Source organism: Mauremys mutica, chromosome 9, assembly GCF_020497125.1.
Source record: "Mauremys mutica isolate MM-2020 ecotype Southern chromosome 9, ASM2049712v1, whole genome shotgun sequence".
Taxonomy (NCBI): Eukaryota; Metazoa; Chordata; order Testudines; family Geoemydidae; genus Mauremys; species Mauremys mutica.
The window spans coordinates 40155749-40177582 of NC_059080.1; the positions used below are offsets into that span (position 1 = coordinate 40155749).

Genomic DNA, 21834 nt, shown 5'->3' on the forward strand with positions numbered 1-21834 from the left:
ATTTTGGCTTTAAGCCCTTGGCTTCACTGTGGCCAGAATTCCACTGGGGGAGCACACACTGGCGCACAGTGCACTCCCATGTATCCACACAAGTCATCTGGACAGCATGAAGGCATAATGAGGTCTTGGCCCTTGTTTCACCCTACATTTTACTACCACTTGTCGAGAGACTAATATCCCTGGACTAGCAGAGTATCTGCACTCCCCAGCAAGTCTGTGGCTGCCCCCTTCACAGAAGCTGCACCCTCTCCTTCTCATTGTCCACCCACACAAGGCCAGCCATAAACATTAATGCTGGTAAGCTTTGCATGATAAGAATGCTTTAGGAGTGATTTAACTGAGAGGAAAAGGGAATTCTACTCTATCAAGAAAATGTCTCCAAAGAATAACTCCCTAATATCTTGCTCAACATGTGACAGTAACTGCCTCTGTTCCAAACATTTAGTCTCATCAGATAGAGGGAAAGGCTCAGGTCAAATGGTACCACATGAATGAGTTGGTCCAGTCACGGCAGAGCAAGAGAGAAAGTGCAATGTCCATGAACATCTACAGTACTTCAATCACTCAGAATTATTTTATCTGATCTGAAACAGTAGGCAAATCACTACAGCATCTCAGAGCTCTTATGAGGTCTCGAAAGCAGAAGTATTAAACCAAGCTTTTCTTGTCACAAGCTATTTCACAACCAGCTTTTACTCTCCAGTTCTGTCAGTCGTCTCATCCTCGTCTTCCCTTCAGAAATAGAAAAAAGTTCTCTATAACTAGACATGTATTGGTGAACAGAACTCCTCTTCCTACCACATAGATCTCCCACTGGTGAGAATTCATAAGTGATAATGCACAAATTCACTCTTCTGGCAAATGGTTGCACATCCACAACAGTGGCTGGTTGCATGTTGATAACTTTTTCTGCTCTCTGTTATGCTGGTGTAGCTAAGGGCAGAATTCACTGCTCCAGAAACAGAAGGTCAGGAGGAAGCAGTGGTCTCAGTCTAAGATCACCAATGCAGAAACTGTGAGTCAGTTAGATCAAAGAAGTGTTATAGCTGTGCTTAGCTGGGCTCCTTGACTAGCAGAGGTTTAGATCATTCTGAATAGCATGAGGTAACCACATGTATTATGGGGGCTTGTGTCATGCACATACAGAAAGTTACAGGAAATGTTTGCTGCCTTGAAAGTGTTACACCTTGAATAATATTTAAATATTTTAATATTTAACTTTACTGAGGTTATGTCCCCACTGCAGAGCCTACACTGGCATTGCTGTGCTGGTATAGTCCCCTAGTGCACACACAGCAGATGCTGACAGAAGGAAGAGTTCTGCCATTGTAGGAACACTCCCTCCCCAAATGAGTTAATTGTGCTGACAAAGGCACGGTGCCATCAGAACAGCTGTGACTACACTGGGGGGTTTGTGTTGCTAGGTGGTGTGTTTTTTTCACACCTCTCACTGATGTAGTTGTGCTGGTATATGTTTTAAGTGTAGACCAGGCCTGAATCCCCTTTGGACACTGAAAGCCCTTGCTGCCCCTTCACCGAAGGCATTTACTCTTTGAAAAGGAATGGCCCTTCTTGCATGTATCTAAAATCACTCACCCCGGGCATGGCTGCACTTGCAAATGTGGAGCACTGTGAATTAAACGAGCCCTTGGAGAGCACAGTAGGGAAAGCGCTGCAGTCTATCCACACTGTCAGATTCAAGCACACTGGCGTGGCCACTTTAGAAGCTCTTGCAACACCACAAAGAGAGCAGTGCATTGTGATAGCTATCCCAGCATGCAAGTGGCTGCAACATGCTTTTCAAATGGGGGAGGGGTGGAATGTAACAGGGAGTGTGTTGTGTATATGTGGGGGGAAAGAGAGTGGGTTTTGGGGGGGCTGAGAGCATGTCAGAATGCTGTCTTGTAAGTTCAGACAGCAGCAGACCCCTCTCCCTCCCCCTTCTCTCTCACACACACTCTCAAAAGCAGCATTCCACAGTAATGGCTTGCTTTGTCCCAGAGCAGATAAGCATGTCAGCTGTCAAAAACGGAGCTTTGAAAGGGCATTTCTGCATTCCTACAGCAGAGTTCAAATCAATGACAACAGTGGCCACTTGACTTAAGGGGATTATGGGACGTTTCCAGAGGCCGATCAAAGTGCAGTAATACAACACCTCCTTCACACTGATGCTGGGGTGTTTCAGCCGAGGCACAGCAAGCGTTATGCTTCTCGTGGAGGTGGATTACCAGGAGCGCTCGAGCTCAGGGCCGGCTCCAGACCCCAGCGCACCAAGTGCGCGCTTGGGGCGGCGTCCCGCGGGAGGGCGGCAGGCAGCTCCGACGGACCTCCCGCAGGCATGCCTGCGGAAGGTCCGCTGGTCCCGCGGCTCTGGGGGACCTCCCGCAGACGTGACTGCGGAGGGTCCGCTGGTCCCGCGGCTCCGGTGGAGCATCCGCAGGCACGTCTGGAGCCGCGGGACCGGCGGCTGGCAGAGCGCCCCCCCCCGCGGCGTCCCGCCCTGCTTGGGGTGGCGGAAATCCTAGAGCCGCCCCTGCTCAAGCTGCAGAGTCCAGGCGCTGTAAGTGCCTTGCCAGTGTGGATGGGTCGTGAGTTAGAGCGCCTGGAGCAGCTTTAATGCACTCTAACTTGCAAGTGTAGCCAAGCTCCCAGCCACCAGCCAGGAGCATTAACCAAATGCTGCACCATAGAGAGCCTCTCTCATTCCTGGGGCAATTTAGCAAAAGGCCTTTGGATTGACCTTCGTGGAGACTGTTTGAGGGAAGCACTCCAGGCAGAGTGACATTCCTCCATGTGAGCATTTCCTGCTGACCTCTGTATTTATGATTATGTGGCAGGAACTTTTTGTATTCAGAGTACAACGATTTTAACACATGCTCTTGCCTTCCTGGTTCTATACACAGTTACTTGTCACTTTCAAACTTGAACCTCTACAGCCCCATATGGATATCTATGGCTGGTGTCCGATGAAGTACTGTCCTTTAGTGACCTTGTTTTACCTTTATCAGTGAAGGCAGCTTTGAGGATTTAGTGCCTTTCAAACGTAGCTTCTTTAAACCACAACAACATGCGCTGGGCCAAATTTATCCCTGTGAGAAGGAGAAACAAGCCCTCTCTTCTTCTTTGTCAGAATTCCCCGGTACAATTGATTTCAGCTCTGTGGCTAATACTCTGTAACACAATATAGTGTATAAGTTATACTGTGTGTTATCAAGTGGGTGGAAAGTTACGAAAGAAGGGGTTGAATCTCATTCTGTTGTTAAATATTTTCTTCAGGAGCAGATCACTTGGTTTGCATTTGAAAAGTCTGCAGTTAACCTGGCTTTTCCCATGTGACATGGGCTCCATCAACAGAAACTTCTGAAATGTTTTACATTCATAGTTGTCTGTATCACCGGCAGTGAAGGAAATCACTCACAGGTTCTAACAGAGGTGAAAGATTGAGGGAAAATCAACTCTCAGAATAAAAGCAACTTCCTTCCTGGGAGGAGAGGGCATCTCAGACATCAGTAATGAGACAATCTCCTCCTCCATAATTGCTGCCACAGTTTGAGCGCAGAGAAACATGAGGTTTCACAGGAGCTGCCAGAGCTTCTCCCCAGTCCTCCTATTTATCGGTAAGTCTGGGAAGGGGGAAAAGCAGAAGATACTTAATAGAAAATGTAATAATTGGAGCTTGATAAATCTCAATAGCTACCAGGAAAAAAACAGAGGGAAGCATCATGATGTAGAGCAATGGGTACAGGCTCAACAGCCAGGATCTTCTGTGTTCTAATCCCAACTCTACCAGTGACTTGCTGTGCAGTAGTGAGCAGGTCATTTCACATCTCTTTGCCTCAGTGTCTCCATTTTCAAAATGAGTAGGATACTTACCTCATGGAGGGGGACTTAGCTAATATCCGTACAAAGCTTGAAATGTGTTACTCAATATATGTAATACGCCTTTGAAAATATTTTTAATGATTTGTAATTAATTCTTTGTTTCACTCTAGACACAAAGAAGGGAGCAATCCCCAAATCTTTTTATTAGTATTTAATCCAATGGCCTGTATTGTCTGTTTATATAATGGTTTTGTTACAATATTTTACAGGCTAGAATTCTGAGATAGGGTTTATAACAAGATTAGCCCTTACACAGTGCTAGAGCACGGCTCTGTGTTTGCATGAAAGACACTATAAAGAATAGAGTCGTATTACATGGATGTTTCTGATAGCTGGTTAGAGCTGCATAGTAACTACCGGTATGTGAATCCACCAGCCATTTCCATCTGCTTAGTGGCACAGCCTGTGTAGGAGCCACTGGGCCCTGTGGAAGTGCCTGTGGAGCTGCCATGCCATGGCTGGGAGATGAAGATTATAACTCACATGGAGAACCTCTGTACTAATCCTGTGTTCTTCAGCTTCTCGTGGAGTAGAGGCATTGGCCTTCCATTAATGAAACAGAAAAGTCCATTCCCTGAAATGATGAGTTTACTTGTACTTTTCAATATGGACAGACCCAGCCTAGCCCAGCCCACGGGTGTTATACTAAGACCCTAGAACTTGTTCCAGTCTCTAAGGAGCCTCAGGGTATTTGCTGTTATAAATGAACCAGAGCAGTAGCCTCTTCTTCTATGTATATTGACTCAGAATTGATTGTTCAGTGGATCTCCTAGGAATATTAACGCCTGCATTACTGGTACTCTGCAAAGCGACTGTATAAGATATATGAGATATGAATTTAGCCTTATTTCATCTGTATTGGGTTGTTTTTTATGGGACTTATTGTGATGTCTGGAAAATTAGCATTACAAATAGCATTAAATTATCATTTTCTCTCCAGAGACAGGGGATTCTCATTACAATGTGTTTGCCAAATGACACTAGCTGCAGATTCACACTTGTTTTGGCTGCAGGTAATTTTCTGGTCTCTGTGTGTTTATTGCAGGTGTTTCTTGGGCTCTTCTTGTTGAAGTTCCTCAGGATTCACTCAATGGAACTGTCGGTCAATCTGTCCTTCTCTCTGTCACCTACAAACTCCAGGGACCATTTCACTCTCCATTGGCAATTCAGTGGAATTTCAGCAATACCACCAATGTGCTTGTCACCTACACAGGGACTAACTTCTCTGTCAGTGCTGAGGGGATTCCCACCTGCCATTCTGGCTATGTTTTTATACATCCCTCATATCAAGGTCGCATTATATTTTTCCCTGAAAATGCTTCTCTGCTCCTTCAGAACCTGAGGCTCATTGATGGTGGAGTCTACACCGTCAACTTTAGACTATTGAAAAAAACTAGAGACATTGCATTAACTGTGTCAGCTCCTCATTTTAACAATGGAAACCCAGGTAAGCATACAGAAGTAATTTATAATATCCATAGCATTAAGGGAGACTGACCTATTGCTGGTGCAATCTACACACAGTCATTTGCAATAAGTAATTTTTCCTGTGGGATGTAGATCCAGGGCAAAGCATGAGAACCCAGATGATGTTACAATCTCTGATATATGTGAAACTTTAAAAGCAGCAGCCCCTTTAACCCTCTTCCTCCAGATAAAACCAGAGATCCCAGACTTGTGGAGTATTTCATGGCTGTAGGTTTATGTACAAAACAGAAAGAAAATATTTTGATTCACCTATCATGAAAATGCGAACAGTTTTTTGATACATCATCAGCTTCAAGTGAAACAGACAGACAGGACCAGAGTCTGCACATGGCACCTTGGTTACACAGCTATTTATTATGAATCTAATCCCTGGAGCATGTTTCAGGAGTGTTGATATTAATACAGAGTCTTTATGATTGATCTTCTTCCCTGGGAAAAGTTAACAATCCCTGAAGTCTCCATAGTTTTTAATCTTTCAGTTTCCATTTGCACTGCTGTGGAGGTATTTCCTGAAGGTTTTTTCCTCTGGGTTTTATACTGATTAGTAATTAGTTTGAGGAAATATGAATATTGTTCTTAGCTGAGCATGAATCTGATAGAGAAGGGGTAGTGCCATTTTTTTTCTTTTTAATTATAGTTTTGGAGCCTGGTAAACCTTAAAACGTGTGTTTGTTCTCTTGGTCAGACCGAAGTATGTCTAAAATGGCTGGCTACATCTCTTTTATGGATAGGCAGTTATTTTAAATAGAAAGACCAATTACAATAATTACTATAAACCACAGTATGTCATGTGACAAGATCCGAATCAGCCTAATCATGTCACAACCATTTATGATTCTTTATTGTCAGATTCCCGTGTATAACCTAAATAAGATCTAATGACAAACTCCTCTGAGATCCTGATGTGACCCGTACACTTTGCTAGACACTAATGATAAATGTTTTCACAATAATATAGAGAATCCTGGCTGCCCTGCTAAAACAATTCAGTGCTAGACGTCCTGTAACTGTGAGAAAAATAAAGTCAGATTTGACTTTCAATATACTGTATGCAAAGTACTGTATTATACTGGCCCACCTTATTCAATTACATGGATTCTTCTTATTACTGCTATTTGTTAAGCATCTAGAATGGGCTTGGTAATGTACAAGACACATAAAAAGGCAGTGGTTGCGCAGAGGAGCCTACAGTGTAAAAGACAGACACATCTGAGACAAGATCCATTGGGGGACCTAGGAGAGGTGTTAGATTAGGATGTGTTCTTCTCTTTTTTTTAAAAGATATATTTTCTTCCTGTCTTTCCCTTTCCCTTAAATAACAATGGGATGGAGAAGGAATTTGACTGATGTGAGTGGGCCTTGTAAATTAACCTTTGGACACTGCAATATTACAACAAATGAATGTAACTCATATGTGTATTCACTGGAGAATACGCTATTGCAGAGCATTATTCCCTCGGAGCATGTAATCTGGCATAAGCCTACAACAAAGCCAAGAAACTAGTTCTAAGGCCTGAGATCCACAACAACAGTTTGCATGGACTCATAGTGTATCTGAGTTGCCCCAAACATTGCTACCATTGGCTCTTCCTACATGTATGGGTCACACTGTGGAGGCAGAATTCTATACACACACACACATTACATCATAAATTATATCAGATCTTGAGGGGACTATGCCATGTAAATTGGCTCCTCCTCCTCCTGTCCAGCGGGCTATGCCTCTCTTCCAACCGTGCAGCAAATCTTCATCATAAATGCTGTGCAGGGAGAGGGGAAGGAGAATAAAACTTCATAGCTGCTTACCCCCTGTGTGCAAACTCCCATCCTTATTGCATGATAATCACATCTTTCTGCTCCCTTCTAAACTGCATGAAGGCATGAGAGGAGCACAGAGGCCAGTGTAAGAAAGGAAGCTTTAAGCCACTCTGTGCAGGTTTTCACAGCTTCTCCCCAACTGCTGAGTACAAAAGGTTTTAGGGCCAACACAATCAATTTCTCTTAACTTCAGAAGAACCACTAACCACTGCACTGAGGGGCCTTAGCCAAAAAGCTTCCTGACCTCTCCTATAGTAACTAGCTGCTGCCTGTAACAAAAGCCTAGACTGTGGCTGACATTTTTCCTGTGGAAAAATTGTATGTTTAAGGCAAACTCTAGCTACTGCTAGATAAAATACACATAGCTCAGAATTCTTGTATTTCTCAGAGTCCAGTGACCCTACAGAAGATAACAACCTCGCCATCCCTGGGCACCCAGTAACCTACATTGCTGGAGGCTGCTTTACTTTACTCTTTCTTCTGCTGCTGCTGTTGTGCTGCAGGTGGTGCCGGGGTGAGTAAATCAGCTCATTGGTTTCACTTGCTAATATTTGTGCTTTCGGTTCTTCAAAGACATTTTTTAAAGCAAATTCAAAGCTGTATTGGTGGGTTTGGAGGGAGATGGTGTCACTCACAGTACAGGGCTGGCTGCTCTTCTATCCCCTTCTTGGTTTGTCTGAGTGAACCCCCTCCTGTGTCAAGCCCATTCACAGACCGGCCCTGCATTACAGCTCCCTGTGCATCAACCGTGCTTACCCAGCAGGTCTGACTGGGCTCAGCCCCTGCAGTTCTTGCCTTCAGGGGTCTGTGATCAGTGGTGCTCAGTAACAAAATAGCCTCCTTAAACCAAAGGGGTGCTCAGTGTAAAAACAAACAAACAAACAAAACACCCTTGAGTGACATAGTTATGTCAACCTAATCCCCAGCGTAGGCGCAGCTATGTTGACAGAAGAGGCTTCTATTGACATCGCTGCCATCGTTCAGAGAGCTGGTGTTTCTACACTGAGCGCTGGTCTGCACCGAAAAGTTATTTCACCATAGCTATGTCTCTGGTGTGAAAAATCCACACTCCTGAGAGATGGCGTTAAGCTGACCTGAACCCCGATATAGACAGAGCTAGGTGGATGGAAGAATTCTTCCATTGATCTAGCTACCGTCTCCTGTGGAGTTGGATTTCCTGCACCAATGGGAGAACCCTTCCCGTCACTGTACTAAGTGTCTACACTGAAGGGCTACAGTGGTGCAGCTACAATGCTGCAGCATTTTAAGTGTAGACAGCCTGACAGAAAAACTTCTTCCATCGGTGTAGGCAGCATCTACACTATGGGGTTATGCCAGCATAGCTATGGTGATGTAGCTGTGCCTGTATAGGCTCTGTAATGTGGACAATCCCGTTTAATCTGTTTCTCTTCCATCTCCTCCGGCATGTCTCACTCATAGGCCTGGTCTACACTAGGACTTTAATTCGAATTTAGCAGCGTTAATTCGAACTAACCGCTCAACCGTCCACACCAGGAAGCCATTTAATTCGAACTAGAGGGCTCTTTAGTTCGAATTTGGTACTCCACCTCGACAGGTGGAGTAGCGCTAAATTCGACATGGCTAGCTCGAATTAGGCTAGGTGTGGACACTAATCGAACTTAGTAGCTCCGGGAGCTATCCCACAGTGCACCACTCTTTTGACGCTCTGGACAGCAGTCTGAGCTTGGATTCTCTGACCAGCCACACAGGAAATGACCCGGGAAAATTTGAATTCCTTTTCCTGTCTGGGCACTTTGAATCTGACGTCCTGGCTGGACATCGGGGCGAGCTCCGCAGCACCTGCAACGATGCAGAGCTCTCCAGCAGAGGAGTCCGGCCAATCCAAGAATAGAAAGAGGTCCCCGGCATGGACAGACCGGGAAGTCCTGGATCTGATCGCTGTGTGGGGCGAGGAGTCTGTGCTCTCGGAGCTGCGCTCCAACAAGCGGAATGCAAAGACCTTCGAGAAGGTCTCTAAAGCAATGATAGAGAAAGGATACAGCTGGGATGCGATGCAGTGCCGCGTGAAAGTCAAGGACCTGAGACAAGGTTACCAAAAAGTCAGAGCGGCAAACGGACGCTCCGGAGCACAGCCCCAGACATGCCGCTTCTACGAGGCACTGCATGCCATTCTCGGTGGGTCTGCCACCACTGCCCCACCAGTGACCGTGGACTCTGAGGATGGCATAGTGTACCTGGACAGTTCCTTGGCGATGTTCGCCGATGGGGAAGATGAGGAAGGGTTTGTGGAGGACGGCGCAGGCGACAGCGAACACAATACCGCTTGCCCTGACAGCCAGGATCTCTTCATCACCCTCACAGAGATCCCCTACCAACCCTCCCCGCCCGTTAACCTGGACTCAGAATCAGGGGAAGGATCAGGCGGTAAGTCCTATAAACATGGAAACTTTTATTTTTTTAAAAATGGGTATAGAAAAAATAGAAATACTATATACAAAATTTTACATGTCAAACTATATAAATAGTAGGTCCACACATATAGGGATTGAACAATAATCCTCTTGGGACAGTTCAACAAAGCTCTCAGAGAGCAGCTCGAAAAGCCTCCGCAGGAGGCTCCTGGGGAGAGGTGCCTTATTCGGTGCTCCATGGAAGCACACTCTTCCGCGCCAGGAGATCCTAATGTAGAGAGGAATCATCGCCTCCACCAGCATTGCTGCATATGGTCCTGGTCTGTGCAGGGCTTCCAGTAGCAGCCGCTCTCTCTGACTGCGAGTGACCCGCCTCAGGGTGATGTCGGTCTGGACAGGCTGCATCTAAGTCGGGCAATTAGTGTATTGTTACTATTGTTAACGGTTTACAATTAGGTTGCATAACAATGACCCTCGCTTAACAGCCACGTGCTGGAGGCCACAGAGAACAAGCAGACATTGATCTTTCCCGTGCACTGGCGGGAGGGGCTGGAAAAGGCTCAGCCTTTCTGCTTTCCACATTGCCTTTAGCAGGAGAGCACAGCTATCCACTAACTGATAAGCATGATCTCCTTTAAGGCTTACCAGGACTGTCTGCAAGACGGATTATGCTGTATCTCCCCGCTTGTCCGCTCTCCTGTGCAATGGCGCCGCCAATGAGAGCGTATTCCGAAATCTCGAACTTTTCCTGAGATCTCGTGAGACTTGGTGCCCTGTATGGTCTTGTTCAGAGAAACTGACTAGACTGTGTTCACTGTTCGCAAACATGTATCTGTTCAAGGAAATCATTTACTGTTTCCCATCACACAGCTTCTGCTCTTTCCCGGACTGCCCCGGCATCCCCCTCGCAGAGGCTGGCGCAGATTAGGTGGCGAAAGAAAAAGACTCGGGAAGAGATGTTCGCGGAACTGATGTCCTGCTCCAGAGCTGAGGCGGCAGAGCAGAGACAGTGGAGGGAGAGCCTATGTCAACAGCATCGCACACACATCGAACGGGAGGATAGGTGGCGGCAGGAAGACCATCAGGTGACTCAAACGCTGCTTGGGCTAATGAGGGAGCAAACGGACACGCTCCGGCGCCTTGTTGATGTGCTGCAGGACCGCAGGCAGGAGGAGAGAGCCCCCCTGCACTGTATCTGCAACCACCCTCCAATGCCAAGAAGTCCTGTCCCCCCCTCACCGAAAATTACAAGACGAAGGGGCGGTAGGGGCCGTGAGAACTGTCACTGCACCACAGCTGAGCGCTAATGTTCCACACACCTCTGACGCTATAACTGTTTAGAAGCGCTTCCCTTACAGGATCACCCAGTCCCAAATCCAAGTTTCATCACCCCACTATGTAGTAGATTAATAAAAGCTGTTTGCTGTTGTTCACTCTTTCCGTCACGTCTTTCGTGTCAGAAGACTGTGTATGTAGGGGGGGGGGGCAGGGGATTTATAATTGCACGGGATAGCCTACATTAGCAGGGTACAGACTATCGGGGGCAGGATCAACTGCAGGTCACACACAGACTGCATTCAGTAGTCACCAGGGTCCCTCTGTGTGGTGTATGCTGCCCCGGGTCATTCTGTGATGTGTACGCTTGTCCACGGTCCTAGCGCCTGCCACCCCCTAATGTTAAGGTATGCTGCCCTTACCATGCACTTCCACCGTAGGCGCGATCCTCTCCGCTGCCCTGAGCCCCAACAAGAGCACTCATCCACGGACAGATACTCACCCTTCCCCCACACCCCTCACCCCTTCCTACGCCCAAACCCACAGCCCAGAGCCTGCATCCAAATCCCTATGCAAAGATGGCACCACTCGCCCCTTCCTGCAAACCCACCCCTACATGCACAACCACTTGAAACCGTCCCCCACCCCAGAGACCTATGTAGGAGCAGGAGGCTGTCCGTCTTGTATTGTACAAGCGGTCTGTACATCAGTGCACACCGTACCCAGCACAGTATGCGGCCATGTTTCAAACCCTGAACAGAAATGCAAAGTAAAGGAAAGATTTATTAAAAATAAGTGTTCCATTTAATTTGTTTAAAAACGTGTTTTGGAAGTGGGGGAAACTTGGAGAACGGGGTATGTAACCGCAGATCTCACTCAACACATAGAGACACAGGCCCAGGATCAGCTTCTCTTAAAATCAAGTGTAGAGTCATCGGTTACCCTGCTCTCCGAGGAAACTTGCTTTCAAAGCCTCCCGGATACACAGCGCTTCCCGCTGGGATAGTTTTTCGGCACGGGTGTCTGGCTGAGCGTAAACAGCAGCCAGGCGTTTTGCCTCAACCTCCCATCCGGCCAAAAAGGTCTCGCCCTTGCTCTCACAGACATTGTGGAGCACACAGCAAGCAGCAATAACTACGGGGATATTCTTTTCGCTGATGTCCGAGCGAGTCAGTAAGCTCCGCCACCTCCCCTTAAGACGTCCGAAAGCACACTCCACCACCATTCTGCACTTGCTCAGCCGGTAGTTGAAGAGTTCCTTCTCACTGTCCAAGGCGCCTGTATAGGGCTTCATGAGCCAGGGCATTAGCGGGTAGGCTGGGTCCCCGAGGATCACTGTAGGCATCTGCACATCCCCAACCGTTATTTTGTGGTCCGGGAAGAAAGTTCCTGCCTGGAGGCGTCTAAACAGACCAGAGTTCCTGAACACACGCGCGTCATGAACCTTGCCCGCCCACCCGACGAAGATGTTGGTAAAACGTCCCCTATGGTCCACCAGTGCTTGCAGCACCATTGAAAAGTAGCCCTTTCGGTTAATGTACTCGCTGGCCTGGTGGGCTGGTGCCAAGATAGGGATGTGAGTCCCATCTATAGCCCCACCGCAGTTTGGGAATCCCATCGCGGCGAAGCCATCTATGATGTCTTGGACGTTTCCGAGAGTCACTACCTTTGAGAGCAGTTGATCAACGATTGTGTGGGCTACTTGCATCACAGCAACCCCCACGGTAGATTTGCCCACGCCAAAGTGGTTCGCTACTGACCGGTAGCTGTCTGGCGTTGCAAGTTTCCAGAGGGCTATGGCCACTCGCTTCTGCACACTCAGGGCTGCTCGCATCCGGGTGTCCTGGCGCTTCAGGGCAGAGGCCAGCAAGTCACACAGTTCAAGGAAAGTGCCCTTACGCATCCTGAAGTTTCGCAGCCACTGTGATTCATCCCAGACCTGCAGCACTATGCGGTCCCACCAGTCCGTGCTGGTTTCCCGGGCCCAGAATCGCCGTTCCACACCATGAACTTGACCCATTGCCACCATGATCTCCACGGCGCGGCGTACCCTGCTTTGTGAGAGGTCTGCGCCACTCTGTGAATTCCTGTCCTCACCGCGCTGCCAGAGCCTCCTAGCCCGATTTCTCAGCAGCTGACTGTGGAAGAGGTGGACGATAAGGTGCGAGGAGTTGACAACGGCCATAAGTGCAGCGATGATCGCAGCGGGCTCCATGCTCGCAGTGCTGTGGCGTACGCGCTGTAACTGACAAGAGAAGGGCGCAAACAGATTTCCCGCCGGCGCTTTCAGGGAGAGAGGGCGGGAGTGACGGTTCAATAATGACAGTTACCCAAAACCACCCTCGGCACATTTTTTCCCCCAGCAGGCATTGGGGGCTCTACCCAGCATTCCAATGGGCAGCGGGGACTGCGGGAACTGTGGGATAGCTTCCCACAGTGCACCGCTTCCAAAGTCGACGCTGGCCCCGTGAATGTGGACTCAGAAATTCGAATTAGTGTATTTAGTATGGATACACAAATTCGACTTCATAAGGTCGAATCCACAAATTCGAACTAAGTTGATTCGAAATAGTCTTGTAGTGTAGACAAGGCCATAGTCTAAACTTAATATGGCCAAGCTAATCTTCTTAGATCTGAATCTGCTCTCACTCACATTCATTTTACACTAGTCTAACTCCATTAGAGTTGGGGGAAAAAATGAAAAATTCATTTTCACAAAAAAATTTGACATTTCAGAGTTGTTTGCATTTGGAAGGGTTTGAAATGGACCCATTTTTCATTGAAAAATTGTCACTGATTTTTTTTTCAAAAATTTTTTTTAAATATTACTGCAAGTGCTAGTACCATGGTAGCTGTAATTCTGTTGTTTACTCAAAATCCAACTGCATAAGAAAAATGTTGATAGCCATTTTGATTTTTTTTATTTTAAAATGTCACAATGTTTCACAAACACCAAAAAAGTCATTTAGTCTGACCAATTGTCTCCAAAACATTACTTTTCAAAACAGTGCCAAATTTCACTTTCCTTTGTGCTACATTGCACGAGGCTTTCTTAAATTTCAGGAAGATCATGAGAATCATCAGTAATTGCCAGCAGTACAGATATTACTTGTATATTCAACATTGAGGGCACAGACTAATCATGTCTATACAATATGAGCACAATCTAACTTATCTCTACTAACTATTAAAGTAAACTTTACAGGTGCAGCTGGATCACAAACAACCAGAATTATAAAGCAAGAGCAGGTAAGAAATAATAAAACTATGACTTGGTACATCTGCATGGAAAATAAACCCACACTGTGTGAGAAGACAGAAAGTAGGATCTGGTTCTAGCTGAATAGTAACCACATGGGGGAATTTCTTTTTGTGGCCAGAACATTTATGTGTGGTTGCGTTTGGAAAATCAACTCTGTGGAAATGGAGTTGAGGGATCCCATTTTGCTCATGTCTTGAGAATTTCTTTATCAGATGTGCTCAGCTCGCAAGGAGGATGATAACTTTCCTAACTCCCAGCTCAGTAAACTCGCAGCTGGTTCTGAGAATCAAACTAGGCGCTTTCCATCACACGCATCATCACCGGTGATACAGCTTTTGTAGGCCAACTTATACTCGCAGTGCCACTCTTCAGAGTAGACCCAGGCTTCAATGAAACCTGCTCTTCCATCAGATAGTCTGGCTGGATCTAGAGAATAGCATGTGTGTGCTCATATGGGAAGAGGCAACTTTAATTGGTGTCTGGCGTTGCACTCATAAGGGAATGTCAGGGTTGTATGTACCTGCACATATAGGTACATACAACCTTTTAAGGGTTGCAGGCCTGCTGAAGAGTATGAAAACTGTCCCTGGTCTGGGAGCAGAATACTGGCACAATGCATTAATGGGTAATACTAATTCTGGGCATCCATTAAATGGAGCTCATAGATACTAATATCTGAACTATAAGCAGTAGGGAATAGTCTGGGGACCAGGTTTACTTCCCATCACCTTCCCCAAAATCCAAGTTTGTTAGTTGAAGCTGTGGATGTTGTGGGCCTCTGCATTAGGGCTTTTTATTATATAGTCGTCAGTTACCCCCCACCCCCTGTCCTGATTTTTCACACTTGCTATCTGGTCACCCTACTCAGCATCAAACCCACAGCCCTTCTCTCAGAATCAGTGATCAAAGTGAGACAGAGCTCACCAGAGCTGAGCTCCAGCAAATCTACCGTGCTAAACCCAAACCAGACACTCTGCTTCCTGCGGATGTCACAGGGACGAGAACAAAGAGGCCAAAGGCTGAGAAAAGGAAATAATAGAAATTTGTGTAAAAAATTGAAAGTGAGGCGGAAGGAAGGAGGGTCAGATCAGATCTGCTCTTTGATGCTGCCTACTCCTCTGTTTCCCTCTTCTCCTCCTCTCCCCCTGCTCCCCTGCATATCATCACCCACTCCCTGCTCTCCAGCTCAGCCCTGTGCTCCATCATGAAATAGTTTTTCTGCTTCCCCATCTACTCCCTGCACTCTGGTCCCTGACTCAGCCTGTGCTACAGCATTAGAGACTTCCTCATTCCTCGGCCCGGCTCCACCTGGCAGGCCTGGACTCAGCCGCTCTCTGAAGCTGCTACTCCCACCCGCTGAAAGTCTGTGTGGTTTTTCTCGTAGCTGTGCGTGGTTTGCAACACGCTCCATTCTGTGCTCTTGTGCTCTCTTTCCCACGCATTGTGCTGCCAGTATCTGCCCTTAAGAGAACAAGCTGCCTGCTGCTGGGGTGGACAAAGTGCTTCATTTTAAAAAACAAACAGCTCAGCCTGAACCTTCCCCTGTTTGCTAAGCCCCCTGGAGTTCTACTCATTCCTTCAGTACGTTACAGTTTGAAGAAGGGGAACCTCTACCCCCATTGCCTTCACTCATGTCTCCCAGATCTTTGTCCTTCCCTCTTCCCAGCCCGAACCAAGACTCAGAGTCCACAAGACTGAACTTCATTCTCCCAGATACTTATTCATTTAGAAGCAGCAAAGAATCCTGTGGCACCTTATAGACTAACAGACGTTTTGCAGCATGAGCTTTCGTGGGTGAATACCCACTTCTTCCGAACCTTCTACAGAACCAGACTAACACGGCTACCCCTCTGATACTTATTCATTTAAAAATGCATCACTGAACCACCTACTGCTTTACCTGATTTAAAGTAATTATTTAAAGAAAGCACAATCCATTATAAGCCACTCAGCTTAGTCTCCACGGTAGACCTCCCTTCGTGGTAAGCAAACATCAAATAGCCCACCATTCCCTACTTTCCACAGGCAGGGCTCATGTGATCTCCTTTTATCCAGACCAACTCACGTGCCTCAGAGTCTCATCTTTATATTGATTTTCACTGTAGGTCCAGAATCCTGAGGACTCCCTTGTGGAAAGTACTCTGCATTTACAAAGCACTTACATGAACACTAGCGAAACCCAAGAACATCCTTTGACCAGATCAGAGCCACAGACTGAGTATGCCACCATCGGCTTCCCTGGACGATAACCTAGCCTGACACTGACAGCAGCAGGTTTGGGGAGTGAGAAGTACATGCTATTCCATTACCAAAGCCATGTGATTGGTGGTTCTGTTGGAAACAAAGGAATTGTTCCTTTTCAGAAACATGGAAACTGGAGGCAGTAAGGAAGGACTGAGGTCCCATGATACTCAGTCCCTGAAATCACCCAAAACTGCCCAGACACTTTCACAGATTTCCTAGGCCCAAGGAAAATGTATTTTAAATATGGAGCAAAGAGTCCTGTGGCACCTTATAGACTAACAGACATATTGGAGCATGAGCTTTCATGGGTGAATACCCACTTCGTCGGATGCATGTCATATTTTAAATATGTAGAGCTTTAATGGACTAAAACTGAAGAGCTGTCATGATCTCCAGGAAGAGCTAAATTCCCAATTTTGAGCACAAGAAGTGTTGCATGTTTTTGAGCTGGCTACCTCAGGAGCTAAAGTGACTTCTGCTCCGACACCCCTATGCAGGCATCAGTTCTAACAGAGCTCTGAATGCCTGGAATATTCATTATGCATCAAAAACAGCAATCAGTCCATCCATACAGCATATTCTTTGTTTACACCAGTTCAGTGGACTGTACACCTGCCATTGTGAAGCATTGGTTAAATATAAAAGAAGCGATTTTCTTTTTTCAGCTGAAGGGACAGCTTTCTAAGGGACATATCTGTATGTTTCTTTACTGTTGCCAGCTCATGATTTGATCACAACAGTCACAATATTTGGTGTATATCTTAAAGCCCCAGCTCCTGTGTGAATGCAGAAGAATCTCAGCTTTCAGTTGAAAGAAAGTTTCTAGCTCTCAGGGTTGCACACAAAAAGTTACCCTAGCAACTTAAAGGATAAAAACCCATAAGGTCAATAAAAAGAACTCCAAATTTTTTATTATTATTATTATTAATCTCAAGATTTCTATCCCCTTTTAGGATTTTTGAATGTTTGGAGTTGGTAATACAGTTCAATTTTCATCTCTTCATGTCCTTGGGAATGTGGATGGGGATAGATGGAACAGGGTTGTCTGTGCTAGAGGACAGGAATCAAACAGAAAAGTGAAAATTAGGCTCTTTTACAGCAAGGTGCCTTAAACATGTACCTACTTGAAGCAAATGAATAGTTTGAAGGAACTCACGTGAAATTGCAGAACTACTAACTGTGGTATGTAACCTATTGTTTGAATCAGTTTCTGTACCAGATGACTGGAGGATAGCTAATGTGATGCCAATTTTTTTAAAAGGGCTCCAGAGGTGACCCTGGCAATTACTTGTGAAGGAGCAGAGAGATTGCTGCCGGGCACAGCAGGGGTTAAAGAACACCTTTGGGCTCAGCTAGCCCTGCCCCATTATACCAGCAGCCAATGCCAGGCCTGGAGGGGGGAGAAAAGAAGGAAATCTGGCTCAGTCAGGGGCTGACTGGCAAAGAGGCAGGAGCTCTCTGTATGTCTGCTTGAAGGCACAGACCAGCAGCCTGCCTGCCAACACAGCCACTGGAGGCAAGTAAATCTTCCCATGCCAAGGGGAATCTACAGATAAGCCCCAGCTGTGGGGCAACTGGGCTTAGGGTGACCAGATTTCCCAATTTTATAGGGACAGTCCCAATTTTGGGGTTTTTTTCTTATATAGGCTTCTGTTACCCCCCACCCCCTGTCCCAATTTTTCACACTTGCTGTCTGGTCATCCTAACTGGACTAGTGGGGCCATACCCCAAACTAAAAGGACTTGCATAGGAAGCAGGCCAAGAAAACAGGCCCTGAAACCGCCCGCCCCCAACCCCCCCACCCCCCATGGCTGGGAGAAAGATCCATCTCCCTGTTTAGGGGTTGAGCAACACAGGACCCTGGGCCAGGACCTGAGAGAGAAGGAGGGGTCAAGTCACCCTAAAGCCCCCCTAACCAACGTTCTAGCCACTAGGCTCCCTGGCCACTGAGGGCCCTATCACACAGACCATTAAGTCTCACTTCAGTACAAGGCAAATGGATTGAAACTATGGGTACGTCTACACTACAGGATTATTCCGATTTTACAGAAACCGGTTTTGTAAAACAGATTGTATAAAGTTGAGTGCACGTGGCCACACAACGCACAGTAATTCGGCGGTGTGCATCCATGGTCCGAGGCTAGCGTTGATTTTCGGAGCGTTGCACTGTGGGTAGCTATCCCGTAGTTATCCCATAGTTCCTGCAGTCTCCCCAACCCCTTGGAATTCTGGGTTGAGATCCCAGTGCCTGATGGGGCAAAAATCATTGTCGCGGGTGGTTCTGGGTACAGCCTCACCCCTCCCTCCGTGAAAGCAGCAGACAACCGTTTCGTGCCTTTTTTCCTGGGTGAACTGCGCAGACGCCATAGCACAGCAAGCATGGACCCTGCTCAGCTCAATACTGCAATCATGGACGTTTTAAACACCTCACGCATTCTCGTGCAGTCTATGCTGAACCAGGACCTGCAAAGCCAGGCGAGGAGGAGGCGGCTACGGCAGCGCGGCGATGACAGTGATGAGGACATGGACACTGAATTCTCTCAAATAGCGGGGCCCTGCGCTTTGGAGATCCTGATGGTAATGGGGCAGGTTCTAGCCATTGAACGCCGATTTTGGGCCCGGGAAACAAGCACAGACTGGTGGGACCGCATAGTTTTGCAGGTGTGGGACGATTTGCAGTGGCTGCGAAACGTTCGCATGCGGAAGGGCACTTTCATGGAACTTTGTGACTTACTTTCACCTGCCCTGAAATGCCATAATACCAAGATGAGAGCAGCCCTCACAGTGGAGAAGTGAGTGGCAATAGCCCTCTGGAAGCTTGCAAGGCCAGACAGCTACCGGTCAGTCGGGAATCAATTTGGAGTTGGAAAATCTACTGTGGGGGCTGCTGTGATGCAAGTAGCCAAAGCAATCATTAAGCTGCTGCTACGAAAGGTTGTGACTCTGGGAAACGTGCAGGCCATAGTGGATGGCTTTGCTGCAATGGGATTCCCTAACTGTGGTGGGGTGATAGATGGAACCCATATCCCTATCTTGGCACCGGAGCACGAGGGCACCCAGTACGTAAACCGCAAGGGGTACTTTTCAATGGTGCTGCAAGCACTGGTGGATCACAAGGGACGTTTCACCAACATCCACGTGGGATGGCCGGGAAGGGTTCATGACGCTCGCGTCTTCAAAAGCACTACTCTGTTTAAACGGCTGCAGCAAGGAAATTACTTCCCAGACCAGAAAATAACAGTTGGGGATGTTGAAATGCCTGTCGTTATCCTGGGGGACCCAGCCTACCCCTTGATGCCATGGCTCATGAATCCATACACAGGCAGCCTGGACAGTGGTCAGGAGCTGTTCAACTACAGGCTGAGCAAGTGCAGAATGGTGGTAGAATGTGCCTTTGGCCGTTTAAAGGCGCGCTGGCGCACATTACTGACTCGCTCAGACCTCAGCCAAACCAATGTCCCCATTGTTATTGCTGCTTGCTGTGTGCTCCACAATCTCTGTGAGAGTAAGGGAGAGACCTTTATGGCAGGGTGGGAGGCTGAGGCAAATCACCTGGCCACTGATTACGCGCAGCCAGACACCAGGGAGATTAGAAGAGCTCACCAGGAAGCGGTGCGCATCAGAGAAGCTTTGAAAATGAGCTTCATCACTGGCCAGGGTGTGACTGCTGTGTTTGTTTCCCCTTGATGAACCCCCAGCCCCCTTGATTGACTCATTCCCTGTAAGCAACCCACCCTCCCCCTTCGATTACAGCTTGCTTAAGGAAATAAAGTCACTATCATTTAAAAATCATGTATTCTTTATTAATTCATTATAAAAAGAGGGAGAGAACTGAGAAGGTAGCCCGGGTGTGGTTTGGGAGGAGGATAGGAGGGAAGGAAAAGGCCACCAAAAAAATTTCACATTAATGACAGCCTTTTGGTTGGGCTGTCCACAGGGGTGTAGTGGGCGGGTGCACGGAGCCTCCCCCCACGCGTTCTTACACATCTGGGTGAGGAGGCTAAGGAACATGGTGAGGGGGGAGGGTGGTTATACAGGGGCTGCAGCGGCACTCTGTGATCCTGCTGCCATTCCTGAAGCTCCACCAGATGCCGGAGCATGTCAGTTTGATCACGCAGCAGCCCCAGAGTTGCATCCCGCCACCGCTGATCTTCCTGCCGCCACCTCTGATCTTCCTGCCGATCTTCTTGCTGCCACCTCTCATCTCGGGTGTCCCTCCTGTCCTCACGTTCACTGGCATCTTTCCTGTAATTTGATACCACCCCCTTCCACTCATTCAGATGAGCTCTTTCCTTGTGGGTTACTTCCATTATATCCGAGAACATTTCATCTCGCGTCTTCTTTTTCCTCCGCCTTATCTGAGCTAGCCTTTGGGATGGAGTAGGGAGGCTTGAAAAATTTGCAGCTGCATGAGGGAGGGAAAAAAGGGAGAGAAGTATTTAAAAAAGATACATTTTACAGAACAATGGTTATACTCTTTCACAGTGAACAGTACTATTCACCTTACATAGCACATGTGATTTCACTACAAGGTCGCATTTTGCATCTTAATATTGAGTGCCTGCGGCTCTGATGTTACAGATCTCACAGACACAGGTCCGGGCATCAGAATTCAGCTTGCATGTGGCCATGGTAAGCCACTGTCTTTCGGCTTCTGTAGTGCTTTACCCCTCCCCCCACCGCATGGCTGGTACCATGAAAGCTCACTGCTAATCACCCCCTTTCCCCCCCCCCCCGCACCACGTGGCTGTTAGCTGGGAAGATCCCTGCGAACCAAACGCGAAAAAGCTCATCGGTATTTCACTCCTCCCCTCCCCCCGCTTGGCTACATGCAAGAAAGGATTTTTTTTTTAAGCTGCAGTCCACGAACCCAGTAGGAAAATGGCCATCTCTGTCCCCTTAATTAAATTCCTGATTTTCAACCAGGTTACCCTGAACAATATCATTCTGCTGAGGATAACACAGCGAGATAAAGAACGGATGTTTCTTGAATGCCAGCAATCACCGGGACCATACGCAGCTATGCTTTGCCATGCAATGATACCTGATTACTTGCTACATGCATGGCGTGGTAAAGTGTCCTACCATGGTGGACGGAACAAGGCTGCCTTGCCCAGAAACCTTCTGCAAAGGCTTTTGGAGTACCTCCAGGAGCGCTTCATGGAGATGTCCCTGGAGGATTTCCGCTCAATCCCCAGACATGTTAACAAACTTTTCTAAGTAATTTACTGGCTGCAAATGCATCCCAAGTCCTCAGGGCAAATCAATCATTAAAAAATGCTTGCTTAAAAAACAATGTTTGATATTTACAAAGGCACACTCACCAGAGGTCCCTTTCATGGCTTCATTGTCTGGGATAGTTGCTTGGGAGGGCTGGTAGGGTAATTCCGTCTGGGTCAGAAAAAGCTCCTGGCTGTTGGGGCTAATGGAGTGCTGTGTGCTCTCTGCAAGGTCGTCCTCCTCTTCCTCCTC

General features: G+C 47.3%; 1 long non-coding RNA gene across 1 annotated transcript; it reads left to right on the forward strand.

The window, feature by feature from the left end:
- The first annotated feature begins 5191 nt into the window (after positions 1-5191).
- LOC123377220 lies at positions 5192-14105 on the forward strand. Its single transcript, XR_006582133.1, has 3 exons — positions 5192-5329; positions 7577-7702; positions 14062-14105. It is a non-coding gene; the product is annotated as an uncharacterized LOC123377220 (long non-coding RNA).
- The last annotated feature ends 7729 nt before the right edge of the window (positions 14106-21834 follow it).